This window comes from Sinohyriopsis cumingii, chromosome 16, assembly GCF_028554795.1.
Source record: "Sinohyriopsis cumingii isolate HCF-2022 chromosome 16, ASM2855479v2, whole genome shotgun sequence".
Classification (NCBI taxonomy): Eukaryota; Metazoa; Mollusca; class Bivalvia; order Unionida; family Unionidae; genus Sinohyriopsis; species Sinohyriopsis cumingii.
The window spans coordinates 65,749,506-65,763,748 of NC_142976.1; positions in this window are offsets into that span (position 1 = coordinate 65,749,506).

Consider the following 14,243-nt stretch of genomic DNA (forward strand, 5'->3'; position numbering starts at 1 on the left):
TTGATCAGCAACAGAAAAAACAACTTCTATCACCGCAGCAACAGCTTCCATCATCGCAGCAACAGAAAAAAACAACTTCCATCATCGCAGCAACAGAAAAAACAACTTCCATCATCGCAGCAACAGAAAAAACAACTTCCATCATCACAGCAACAACTTCCACCACCGCAGCAACAACTTCCACCACCGCAGCAACAACCTCCTCGACCGCAATCTCCAGAAGAAGAATTTTACGATGTACCGGGTGCTACTGGCAGTGGTCTGGGGGATGATTTTGTTTGTCATGATAATATCATCAATGACGTGTCACGGTTAGAAGTTCTCATAGGAGGAAAACGTGCCGGAAATAATTCACCAGAAATAATTAATGAAGCAGCTAATATTTGGCAGCGATTATTTCGTGGCGGCATCATGGATATCGGAGTTTACCGAGAACTTATCGATGAACTTGTTGATGACTAGTTGTTAGATAAATGGTAAATAAAAATAAGATGATAATACATAATAATCATCGCAAACCTGTACAGGTCAGAGCGGTAAACTCACGATTACCAATCTATAGAGCTACTTACGTAGATGGACTTGGTGATGTTATTCAGGGATTATTTAGAAGGATAGCTCCAAAAGTAGCACCTGTTGCAAAACAATTATCGATGAAGGCCATTGATATTGTTCGTGATAAAGCTCCTGGTGCAATTGTCAATGTTGCTGGTAAGGCGTTCTCGGCGATCAAAGAAAGACTAGCACGATTATTGCGACGAAAACGACAACCACCAGTAAAATTACCAAGTACTGAGGTGATGCCTGCAGATGTCAGTAAAATAATAAATCAAGCTGCAAATCAAAAACTAGCAGCGTTAGCAGATCAAGGACTCGGTGAATCTGGAAATAATATCTCAAGTTTGATATCCGGAAGTGGAATTTTCCGAACGCGGTAATCAACGTGTTAGACGAAAAATAATTATAATAAAATGTTCAAGCGCGTATCCGACACAGCATTTGACATGGAAGCACCCGTCCTTAAGGATGAATCGGTACGTGATTATCAGTTTTATTCTTATGACTCACGAGAACCAGATCGACGTGGAAGAATTGAACTACAAGTTCATGACACAAGTAGATACTTTTTACCCGCTGATGCTTTTCTTGAGGTAGAAGGTACAATTGTAAAAACGGATGATACTAATTACGCAGATGCAGTAAAAATTGGTTTTGTCAACAACGGGATCATGGCATTAATTAGTAGCGCCACATATATGATCGATGGAAAAAATATCGAATCGATTGAGAAAGATGTAGACGTTGCTACAACAATAATAGGGTTGGCAAGATATTCTGATGATTATACAAGATCAGCAGGTCCCACAATGATGTTTGTGAAAGATAACTCCAATCACCCTGAAAGCGATCCGTATGATATAAGACGACCAAGAAACAATGCTAATAACGCTGATGCTGATGTGGCGCCAGTGGTTCATGGTTCTAATGAAAATTTCAAATTGGGATTTACAGTGCGTAGAAATATGTTGCCAGGAGGCAATAGAGGTTTTTCATGTACAATTCCACTATCGCATATTTTTGGATTTTGCAGGAATGTTAAAAAGGTTATTTTTGGAGCTAGACACACGGTTGTTCTTGTAAGAAAGAATGATGATAACGATGCTCTGTGGAGACCCGCTGGTGATGCTGGTAAAGTAATATTATCGAAACTTTCACTGTGGATGCCGGTAATGACTCCAACGATCGCAGAAGAACAAAAAATGATTTCTTTCATGGATGCAGGTGGTAAATCCTTGTTGTCATGGTTAACAACAAGCACGGATAGCATGCAAACTAACGTTAACGGTCAGTTTACATGGCATATAGCATCACAACAGGGTGTTTCTGCACCACGACATATTTTTATTGCTTTTCAGAGAACTGATCGTTTAAACTCACAAACTCACTCTCATATGATATTTGACCAACTAGGTCTCACAAATATTTCCTTACGGATAAACGGACAACAGGAACCAACAGAGAATATACAACTAAATTATGCACAAAACCATATAGGACGTGCATATCATCGGTTGATGTCATTTATGGGACGTGATCAAAATGTTGATACTGGGTTGCAAATATCACAACTAGATTTTAAAAACTTGTACCCGATTGATTATTTTTCATTAGAACATCTTGATCTATCAAAACAATCTGTCGTTGATATACATCTCAAAGCAACATTAAATACAGGTGGTGTTGATTACAGAGCAATCGCGGTCATACTTAGCGATAAAGCCATGTTACTTGAAGGTGGTAGTGGTCGAATGAGAGTCGTTGATGCACCAGTGGAAAATCTTTAATTATTTAGAAAAAATATTATTTATATAAAAATGTCGTATAGTCATGTTAATGTTACTCTGACTCCTGGTCAGGTAAAAAAGCTTCAATCAAAAACCGCCAACAAATGTGGAACTAAAATATCACTAAAACGAGATAAGATTAGTGGCGGTCCAAACAAATTATCGTTGACAAATAATCAGATTAAACATTTCAATAAAGCCCTGGAATCAAAAACTGGAGTTCAATTTCATCTTTCTCCGAGCGCCATCAAAGACATGGTTAAAATAGGTGGTATATTTCCACTTCTCGCAGCGCTACCAGCGATAATAGCTGCTGCTGCTCCAGCCGTAGCAAAAGCAGCCGCGTTAGGTGCTGTTGGAACAGCTGCTGGAATGGCACTAAAGAAAGCAACTGGAAATGGATACAAAAAAAGGGACGCGGCTTAAGATTGCCGGGATCTCGTTGGGGGAGAGGTCTAAGGCTTCCACGTTAGATGTTCCAGCATCAAATTTTGATTTACTTGATGCTGCTAAAAAATTAAAAATAAAAGCCTTTAGAGGTATTTTTATGCGAGATCAATTACCGAAACAACCAAACAAACTCGAAACAGGTATTATTAATCTAGACTCGAATTCAGGACCCGGTACTCATTGGGTATCATACGCGGTTGATCCACGTGGAATCGTTTATTTTGATTCGTACGGGTTAGCTCCACCCGTTGAATTTATCAAGTATGTTGCACCACTTCATAAAAAAGTTTGGTATTCAACGCTACCCACAAAAACAATGACAGATCCGCCAATATGTGGCCGTGAAGTAATTAATGTACTCGACGCTATATCAAAATCATCCAAACCACCACATAAAGTTGTGCATGATTACACAAGTAACCGATTCGCTACGCGTAAAGCGTTTTAAACAACAGGTCTTATTATAATGGTTGATATTTACGGAAGATCTTCTACTAGTAAGAAAATAAAATCCGATGTTGATCTGTCGAAGTATGTGACTAAAGATGACCTCGCTGATATTATGAACCTGGCTGGAGTTGACCCAGATGAGGTTGTTATTTTTCAAGATCGATATGGTAAACTAAAAACGAGCAATATCAAATGGAATGATATAGTTCGACGAGTACTTGGTGCAGTTACGGATAATATTCCCGTGTTTACTGACGGTGGTAGAATCAGAGATTCAAGTATATCGTTTGCAACAATTAGAAATGAAATTGCAAAAAGCGTTGCTAATTGTATGAAAAGCACCGGCGACACAATGACGGGTGAACTCAGCATGAACGGAAATCAAATAGTAGTTTTAAGAGATCCAACATCTGACGAAGACGCAGCAACAAAAAAATACGTCCACAACGTGGATGGAAAACTATCCACGCTGCGGGCCGAGTATGATGTTCACGTGGGCGCTTTTGCAAGATTTCGCAGAAATTTTCAAAAAACCGACGAATCCATAAATAAATTCTTTGGCACTCCGCATGCCATTGATATAAAACTCGTTGATATCAAAAGTAACCTAGACACGATCAAACAAACACAGCAAAACATCGTAGCGGGAATTCCTGAGATTGTCAATAAAACCAATTTGATTAAAATTCCAGCTGGAGTAACTCCCAGACATATCACAAACATCGTATACACGGTATCATCGGGTTTTGTAACATGGTCGCAGCAAAATAAAACTATCAAATATACCGCAACAGTCACTGGCGTGTACAGGCTGTCTGTGTTTAGTGCTGCAAAATTTGAAATATTTACAACATTTCCATGGCGTCATTCCACCGACAGGTTTTCCGGGGTTGTATCTGTTATATTAAATAGCGGAAACGAGGAAATATTTATTCTGGAAGCAGCTGATGAGAAATTAACCGCAACATCCTTCTGGTGGTGTTTGGAATTTGTAGCTGAAACACCTCAGTTGGTTACTGCATAAAAATATATGGACGGTGCACAATACAGGTACAATCAAGCACGTGAATGGCAGGCGGCGCTAAAAGATCAAGTCGATCAATATACAGTAAAAGTAAAAAAATATCGACGACGATTAGTTATCGTTGATGTGATTGTTTATTCAGTATCCATTGTTGTTGCTGGAACCGGTGTCATATTATCAGCGTTGACAATGATGGCACCAGCAGCTGTAACTATTTGTATTTCAGCAGCAACAACTATTGCAGGTGTGCTTAATATCATCACAAAAAAAATATGTACTTGTACGAACGAAAAATTATCCGATTACATAATAAAATTACACACAGCGACGGTAGCATACTCGAAATTATCCTCGTTGTTATCAGCGAGTCTTAGTGATGGAATTATATCTGATTTCGAGTTTTCAATGATGACCAAAATATACGACGAAGGTATCGGTATTAAAGATACAAGTATTAATAATGACAGAATTACTCCAGCAGATCGTGACCAACACAACTCTGCCAAAGATAACGATGATCTCGGTAAGTTCGTCTAATCCTGAATTTAGTGTTAATTTTCCTACTGCAATTCCAGTAAAAGAAATAGCACTAGCGCAATTACGGGTGTATTACAGCTGGCCAAATATCAGATCAAAATCATTTAATGGTACACCAGCAAATAATTCGCTTGTATTTGCTAGTAAAAATAAACCCGATGGAACACCTGACTGGGTTGTTGTTGGAATACCAACTGGCAGTTATGAGATCGAACAAATCAATGATAAATTTGCGCGTAGAATAAAATCAATAACCGGAAAAGAAGCAAAAATATCAATTAATGTTCATGAACCGACCCTGTCCTCGACGGTTGAAATACATTCTCCCGATTACGTCGTTGATATTTATCAATCTTCAATCAGATCCGTACTAGGTTGGCCTGAAATTCCCCCGGTGTATGAAGGACCACCAGAACCAACGAGGGGTGAGTTTACGTCAAAGAACAGTCTTCGTCATGATATTAAAATGAATTCAGAATGGTTAGATTACATAGAAGTAAAACCAGAATGGAGGGGGAGGGCACCTGTATATGATCCTAGAGCTCCTTTTTAGAATCTTAATGAACGTGTTATTGCTTTGAATATTGATTCTATATTTACTTCAATAAACTTAGACCATGAAATACAGGTAAATAATTTACGTGATAGTTTTCAAGAGTATTTATTTGATTCGACATCTGCGCGCGATAATATTATTAGGTACATAGAAGTTTTAAATTATATAGTTAATTCTTCTGAAGTTATCTATAATAGAATTAGAGATACGGTTCTTAAGTCATCAAGCGATTATAAAAAATCCTTCGCAGCCAAATACAAAATACCCGAAGATGACATTGCAATGTTTAAGTTTCCTGATTATAATCCAGATAAATTAAGAAAATCTGTCAATGATGTCATTGATGAGTTTTTTCCTAAAATACTCGATGCGTGGAAAAAACTAGCCCCACCAGCAACCGTTCTTAGATATGATAATGATCCACATGGCGGCGGGAGACACGTATCTCCAGGAATCGTTAATATAACGTCGACGGTCGCGGTTAATCTAGTTTGTGACGTAATCGATGGCAGCTATCAAATAGATCTCGGAAGATCAAATCAGGCTCAACAAGGATACATCCTGTACACGTTCACACCACAAGTTCCCCCCGGAAGTTTAATCGTGCAAGAACCAACTAATCCTGTGTATCTACGGTGTCACAATAATATGTTAACACGAATAAATTTTAAGCTCACAGACCACCTTAATCGCTTAATTGACATACGTGGAGAAGAACTTGTGATAAATCTGCATGTGAAATCTTAAATATTATGTAATGTACCACACGTGAGGGTTTTTATACACTAAACACGAACACGAGGATTTCTTAACAGTTAGAACAACATTTGTAACAGAGATCAGACTCAAATTCGATCAACTTAAAAAGAAAAATAAAATATTTTTTTATTACTGGTACAAATTAATCAGATTGTGTGTTTGGTACAAATTAATCAGCCTTGCAAAAAAAATTATTCTGAAATATGTTTTTATTCAGAAATATGTTTTTATTTTTTTTTTCTGAAAATTTGATCATTTTACACTACACCTTGACAGGGACCCCAGTTACCAAAACTTTCATTTTCATTATTACTTTGGATTGTTTCACCAGCAACGGGGTTACTTTGGATCGTTTCACGATCTGACATAATTTTTCTTAATTGTCTTATACGAGTACTAATAGTTTTCTTTTTGCCTCGTACTCGTGGGATAATAGCGATTTAATTCTTTCTACGGCGGCAGAGAGAGGAATGAACTCCTTCACCTGATTATCTTCTACGGTAGCTAGCGACTGAAACATTGCCGCCTGAATCCGTTTCATGAGCTTGTATTCAGATGATAGTGTGTGTGTTCCCTGGTTTTTACGTTCTTGTAAAATCTCAAAATCAGAAACTATTTTTTCAGGATTTAGTTCATCGGATATATTAATTCCATCTTTTTTCAATTTTTTAATAGCAACAATTACATCATTGATATTTTCATGGTTCATTATGTAATATATAAATCTTTAAAATAAAAAAAATTATCCCTATAGAACCCCTATCGAGTCTTTAGCGAGTTCGTCGGGATGTTTCAAGGACAGCACAACATATACAATGAATGAAGAGCCCCTATCGAGTGTATTAGCGAGCTCAGATTATGCGTTGGACGGCACAAACATATAACTTAACTAAGGACAGTACAAACATATACGCTCAGCAAAAATCCCACCCACAATAATTAATCCAGTGGGTGATACGAAAATGTATCAACCACCGGTCAATATTGTGGTTGAATTTTGCTGAGCGGGGGGTTTTGCGGTTCCCCCTTTATTATAAAAATCGCAATTATGCGCACCACCGACAAATTGTCAGCCATGGGGATTCGATCCTGGACCGCGAGCGTCACAGTCCAATACCATACTGATTGAGCTATCGAACTTTGTTACGAGCATATCTTTCGGAAGTTAATATATAGCTAAGGAACCAATATTTACACTAAAACAGCGGTTTCTGAATAATAACTACTTCTGCATTAAAATAACGGTTTCTGTATTATAACAACAGTTTCTGAATATAAAACAGCGTTTTTCCTAAGCAGACTGCAAATACAACCTGCGAATCAATAAGCGGCATGAACACACCTGCAGATCGATTTATACCATAACAACGGTTTCTGTTCTGTACCTATATTACAGCTTCCTTGCGGATCAATAACATTGTCATGATTTCTCGTAATGTTGTATGATGGGAAATATTTAAAAACCATAAATATACTTCTATGAGTAATTAATTACGACGTAATTAGTTAAACTGACTAATTACGATCATAAAAAATCAAAAATCTACGAAGAAAACTATATATTGAAAAAATAATCCCCCCATATAATCAAAAATTCAGTAGTATACGATCAGACAGTACTGGGTCTCCTCAAATAATGATATAATTCAATGTGGTGATGATAATTATTGATACTGAAAGGTGATTTTCTGTTTATATTTTTTCCAGAAAGCGGTTTTATATATATTTTTTGCCACTTTTTGCACTGAAGACGGATTAATATCAAAATATTTTGCAGCAGAAGATATTGAACGAAATATTATTTCTTCACCAATTTCTGTGTTTGTGGAATTTACCCCCCTCTTTCCGATTGTCTTACATCTTCCTGTATTACCACATGCAGAGTTCACGCTTTGCGTGACAACACAAAGGTTGGATAAACTATTATTTTGAGGATTCCCATCAATATGATCAATAACAAGACCGTCATTGATCATCCCATTATGACATTCATACTTTAATCTATGACACAGATAATGTTTCTTTTCTCCATTGTATGTGAACATTAGATAACCAGCATTAGTAATATAACCAACTGTTTTTTTAACTTACAGTGTCTGATGACACCATTAATATCTGATTCGTAATTCTTAATGACAGGATGTGGGACAAATTTATTTTGCTCCATTATAATAATATTAATTTTTTAAATCATTGTTTGTCTGAAATCTTGATATATAATCCTCCACGGATTTTATAGCGTTTTCACCGTTATTATTTTTTTTTTGTCATAATATCTTTTAAGTTCTCTGAACCGTTTTCCACCGCACTTTCCACATAATCCTGGTTTTCCTCGCACTCCAATATCACACCGCAGACATGGTATTGGTCCTAGACTTCCTCGTCGTATGTTTTGTAAGTGCATGCAGCAAAATTCCTTTCTGCAGGATTTGTTGCATCGATTTACTGAGCCGATCATCAACCATCTGCATTGAGACATTGTATATATATAATTTTTATTTTAAATATTTGTTTTAATTATATGAATGAGTTTGAGAGATTATCCCAAACTAAGCCTGTTAAATATAAATTCAACCTCGACAGATTATCTCATTTGCCAGTGCGAGATTTGGTTGATCCGAAAAATAAAAGTTTGATCTCGAAAATTCACGACGCCAAGAAGGAATTTTGCACGGATGGTGCATCTCATACATGGTCAACGTTCAAGATTATACGCAACACTGACAAAGTCAGTGTCGACTCTGTCACGGACGCCACAATGAACGACAAGCGAGCGGTAACTATCATTAACTACATCGCTGAATACGAGGGCAATCAAAAATATTTCTTCAGAGTAAAATTTATTGTATTAACAGAAACAGGTAGTTGGATTATCCGTGACAAATATGATCCTGTCCTTGGCAATAATAAAACTGTCATATTAAGTAAAAATTCCAGACCGGGTCTACTGACGGGTATTGACAAACCGTATTATGAGCGAGCGTATCCTGTAACAGCGGTTATTTATGGAATCTATGAGATAAATAAAAAACCCAACGTTGATAAACTAGCGCCGATGAAATTTTCAAGGTTAAATTGTGTAGCCGAACGAGTAATAGAACACTTTACAAACGCGATGCGTGGAAATGGATTAACTGATTTAAGACGTGAAAAAATAAACTCGTGGGCTTATTCAGTTAAGGATACCGGTGCTACAATAAAAGATGTTGCTGAACTAGGAAAACTATTAAAATTTCCAATAACCGTAGCGACAATAACGGGAGAGGTACTGTACGAATCGAAATATAAATCGAAAGGAGCTCCAATAAATATTATTGATCATAACGCGCATGCATGGACTAGCGCAGTAACAATATTTCCACGTGATCGAACTGTTAGATTTTACCCCCCAGATAATTCTGGGGGAGGTATGTTTGATTTTATTAACGAAATAAGTAAAAACGATCCTGTATCGGTATGGTTATTTAAAAGTAATGAGGAAGGTGAATTTGATCAGTTTGTTAGACCAAATGGGGAAATATATCGAACAGAATCCCTCCATGACGAGATGAAAAATCTCGCGGAGAAGTTTTTAGAGTGCAAGCACGCGGAAAATACTGACAAATTACTAACTAATTGTTTTACCGTTCCATCTGTTGCGGCTCATTTTGCTAGAGAAAAAAATTCATGGAAACCAACACGATTTGATTTACTCGAGGATGTACGCGCAAGTTGCGTCGAATACGGACATGGCGGATTATGGAATACCAAATATAATTACAAAGATGTTATTTCGGTTGATATGGTTGCATGTTATCCGGGAAGTTTTCTAGGATACGGAGATTGTTCTGTATACTTTAAAAGATGACGCGAGTGGCAATTAATGGACCATTACCTGATTTTGATCTGACTGGATTCGCCTGTATTGAATCATTCGAGTTTAACGAAGATCTTCACAAGATTTGTTATGTTTGGTTTGGTAGACATTTTTGTGAAAAACGTTGGGCACCTATAGTTTTATTACGATATATGCTAGATTGTGCGATACTGACATCGTTGGTGGTCAGTGAGGCGATTATATCATATCATGCACAGACGAAAGTTTGGTTGCCCACGTCAGATTCTGAAGTTATTAGCGAATTTAAGGATGTTTCCGAAGATGATATTCCTAAAATTCTCGAGAATAAACTCAAAACCGCAAAAGATCTCGGTAGAAAAATTATAGGTAAATTTACTCAAGGTGGTGCATATGATCATAAAAGACATCACGCACGATTAATTTTAGATGATGCCGAGTACGATTTTATAATCGCTGATACAACAGCGAGAAATATATTTGTAAATCGAGAAAGTGTTTATTTATCCGACGGAACAAAATTGGGTACGATCGTTAGTTACATAAATGACGTCTCCCCACAGTATACTCATCTAAGATCTTCCATGTTGGCTTATGTTTCTATAAATTTATTATCGATGATTAATAGATATCCTGAGACCGGAGTCAGAGTCGCAACAGATTCGTTTTATATTTCAAGTAAATATTTAGAATCTGTTATGAAATTTACAAGTAATAATGAACGATGGGGTTCGTGGAGAATAAAAAAGGAACTATTACACAATTATACAGAATCAGCAGATGTTCCAATGAGAGATTTTTATCGTAAGGGTAATAAAATATCAGAAATGTCGAAAGCGCCATCGTTGAGTGATCAAATAACTAGATATAAGACAGTATATCTCAATGGACCTGGTGGATGCGGCAAAACGACTCGAGCAATTAATGTTTTTAGAAATTCAGATATAATCGTGCTGACACCCACACATAGACTCGCACGCGAGATGAAACAGCGGCAAGTACAATCGTGTACGTATCATAGTTTCTTTCGGTGGCGCGGGGATACATGGACTCCTGAACGAATGGGAGAAAAATACATACCTAAAATAATTATTTGGGATGAGATATGCACGGTGCCATTGGATACATTAAAAACGTTTCTTGATTGGTTGCTGACGAAAAATACCGCTATAATAATGTGTGGCGATCATGGTCAACCGCCGCCTTTTGTTGGAACATCTCCACATGATTGGTTAAAAAAATTCGTTGATTATTATGAAGAAATAGATGATGATCATAGAGCTCTCGATGCAAATTTAAAGGAGTTTAAAAAATTAATCAGATTACAATCAAACAAAATTCAGTGTGAAATAATACGTGGAGTGATCTCAGAGACCTCAATGAGTGATTTTTTAAATTTATGGAGACCCACCGATTTGATCGTAGCAAGCAGAAAAATAATCAGAGACGATTTACAACAACAGTTATTTCAACTACATAAAGAAAAATACTCAGAATTACCCGTACCGTTGTGTTATAGACCATCAGATACATGAAAACAGAATATTAATGTTGATATTCCAGGACAGACTGAAAAACAGAATCTCGTATTAAATGATATTGTCGCCGTTGATATCAGTGTAGTCGAAGATGCATTACGCGCTGACAAATCTCCATGGGTGTTGGGATACGCTATGACGATCCACTCGTCTCAGGGATTAACTATTTCTGACACACGAGTCTGGATTGTAGACGATTGCATCGAGTGGTCAAATTTAGTTTATTTAGCGGTATCGAGGGTCAGAAAAATATCTCAATTACGTAGAATTATAATTCCTGAAATCGTTGATAAATTTAACATCATCGATGATGATATAATAAGAAAAAAATTAATCCGATACAAACAATCTGATAAAAAAAATAAACGTGACTTTGATCTTGATGTTGAATTTATTATTGAGTTAAAACAGCAGCAGAATAATCATTGCACAAGTTGCAATTGTATAATGTTATGGCGGTATTCGAGTAATGATTCAAGACAATTTACGGTAGATAGAAAAGATAATAGTCGCGGTCATACACGAGAAAATACCATGTTGACCTGTCTTGAGTGTAATCGACGTCGCGGCGCTAGTGCTAGTTAAGTGATCGAAATCACTGAAGTGATTTTGGCGGTAGTTGTGTATCCGCGGAGATTATTTGTAGTTGTTCACGTGTAAATCCACGTTGAGGAGCAGCCGAATCTAATCTGTAGATTGCAGGTCTACCTGAGGATCTTGTCACGGTGGATATTTTGTGTGTGGTAACACTCCAAATAGGATCAGTCGCTCTCGCTTTACCACCTTCAAGTTCACCAGGCTCATATAAATATCTAACTGTAACATCACCCAATATTTTTTGTTTTTCAACATATTTTCGTTGTGTTGGTATATATTTTTTTGTAATTGCATTAATGGGTTTCATGTTGGTTGTTCGTGTAATCTCATTATTTAATGCAGCTATCACGCTTGGTAATCTTGCAACCCACTCGCGAGATCTTTTATCCTGAATAAATTCCCTCGCGTATTGATATCCAAATAACCGCTCAGCGAGTGTTCGATTAAATCGCTCAACAATTGCCTGATCACGGTGAATTGCAGTATGACCTCGTCGTATTTTGGTGTTATGTTGTTTCATCAACGATGATACTGGACCAAGAAATTCCTTACCAGGATCAACCTGTAGTAGCTGTGGCCATCGCAGACCACCTTGTGGTCCGAGTTCTCGTTGATAAATTCGTTCAAACGCATCGGCTACTTGAGATGATGTTTTCGCTGATAGCGGCTCTGCTTCTTTATATCTACTTGCAACATCAACTACGGTTAACGCGTATTTGTACGTTTTTCTACGCACAGTATCATGCGGTAAAAACAGAATATCAGCTTGATGACCTTCATTAGGAACACTGACATCGAAATACGCGTACTGAATTCGTTTCGGTGGTGGTAGATAAATTTGCCATATTGCTTGTTTGGATAACCACGTTTTAGCAGTAGAATGTTTAACCGCTGCTGCATCAGCAAGTTTACCAATTGCTGCTTTGCCTCTCCAGTATCCTCTTGGTGAATAATAAATCGATTCCATTATTAATTACCAGCCCCAAGCGCTAATTTACCTTTCATCAAGGATCTTACTAACCAATTAGCTAATGATTCTCTAATATTTTTATTTTTTATGGAATTTAATGCGTGAATTAATTTCACATCTGCAATATGTCTATCTTGTAGATTTTGACTTTTATAAGCTACATCATGAGCGTGACAAGCTCGATCAATAGCGTTTATTGGTTCCTCGCCTGGTTTTGGTTGATCTTGATTATCGAGCCTGATATCAAGTCTGGTACCAGGACCGCAATAATTATATCCCGGTAGATGTTTTTCTCCGCTGTATTTAGCCCATGGAGCACCTGGAAACTTTGACATCAAATTAGCAATATCACCACCCCGCTTATTAGGTAAAAACGAAAATTTCTTTCTTCCGCATACAGAACATTTTCCACCATACGCTATTTTTTTATTTTTTGTTGTAACCGTAGCTAAATCAGTAGTTGGAGTTTTAACTCTACAACGTAAGCAATATAAATTCATGACATAATATATATATGGATATAATTGATTTCTCAGCAACAAGAAAACGAGAGCCAGTTAAACACCACCCTGCGTTACCAAATTCCATCAGAATGATTATCATAGGACCATCTGGATCGGGTAAGACGCAGTTATTACTTAATCTGATAATGAGATGGTTGAAATGGGATAAATTGTATTTAGTAGCACCATCCGCTGATGATCAACGATGTTATGATGTACTTAAAGATTTCAATGAAAACGCGCGATTATTGGATGAGGGTAATGATGTTATAGAGTTTATAACCGATATTGATGAAGCACCATCCGTAGATTCCATAGACGGATTTATTAATAATTTAGTTGTATACGACGATGTGATGCTAGATAAACAATCAAATCCAGCCAGAATATTTTCCCGAGGTAGACATAAAAATACAGACGTGATCTATGTTACTCAACGATATACACAAATTCCGAAAGTGATCAGAGACAACTGCAACATTTTAGTTGTGTTTAATGGCGTAGACACACACACACTTAGAAATATTCATCAAACTTGGTGTGGTGGTGACATGGATATAATTAATTTCAAAAATTTCTTCTCACGAGCGCAAGCTACTCCACATGGATTTATAACAATAAATTTGCATGATCCAAGAACAAGATATCGTGTGGGTCTTGATAAAATATTTGGGTCAAT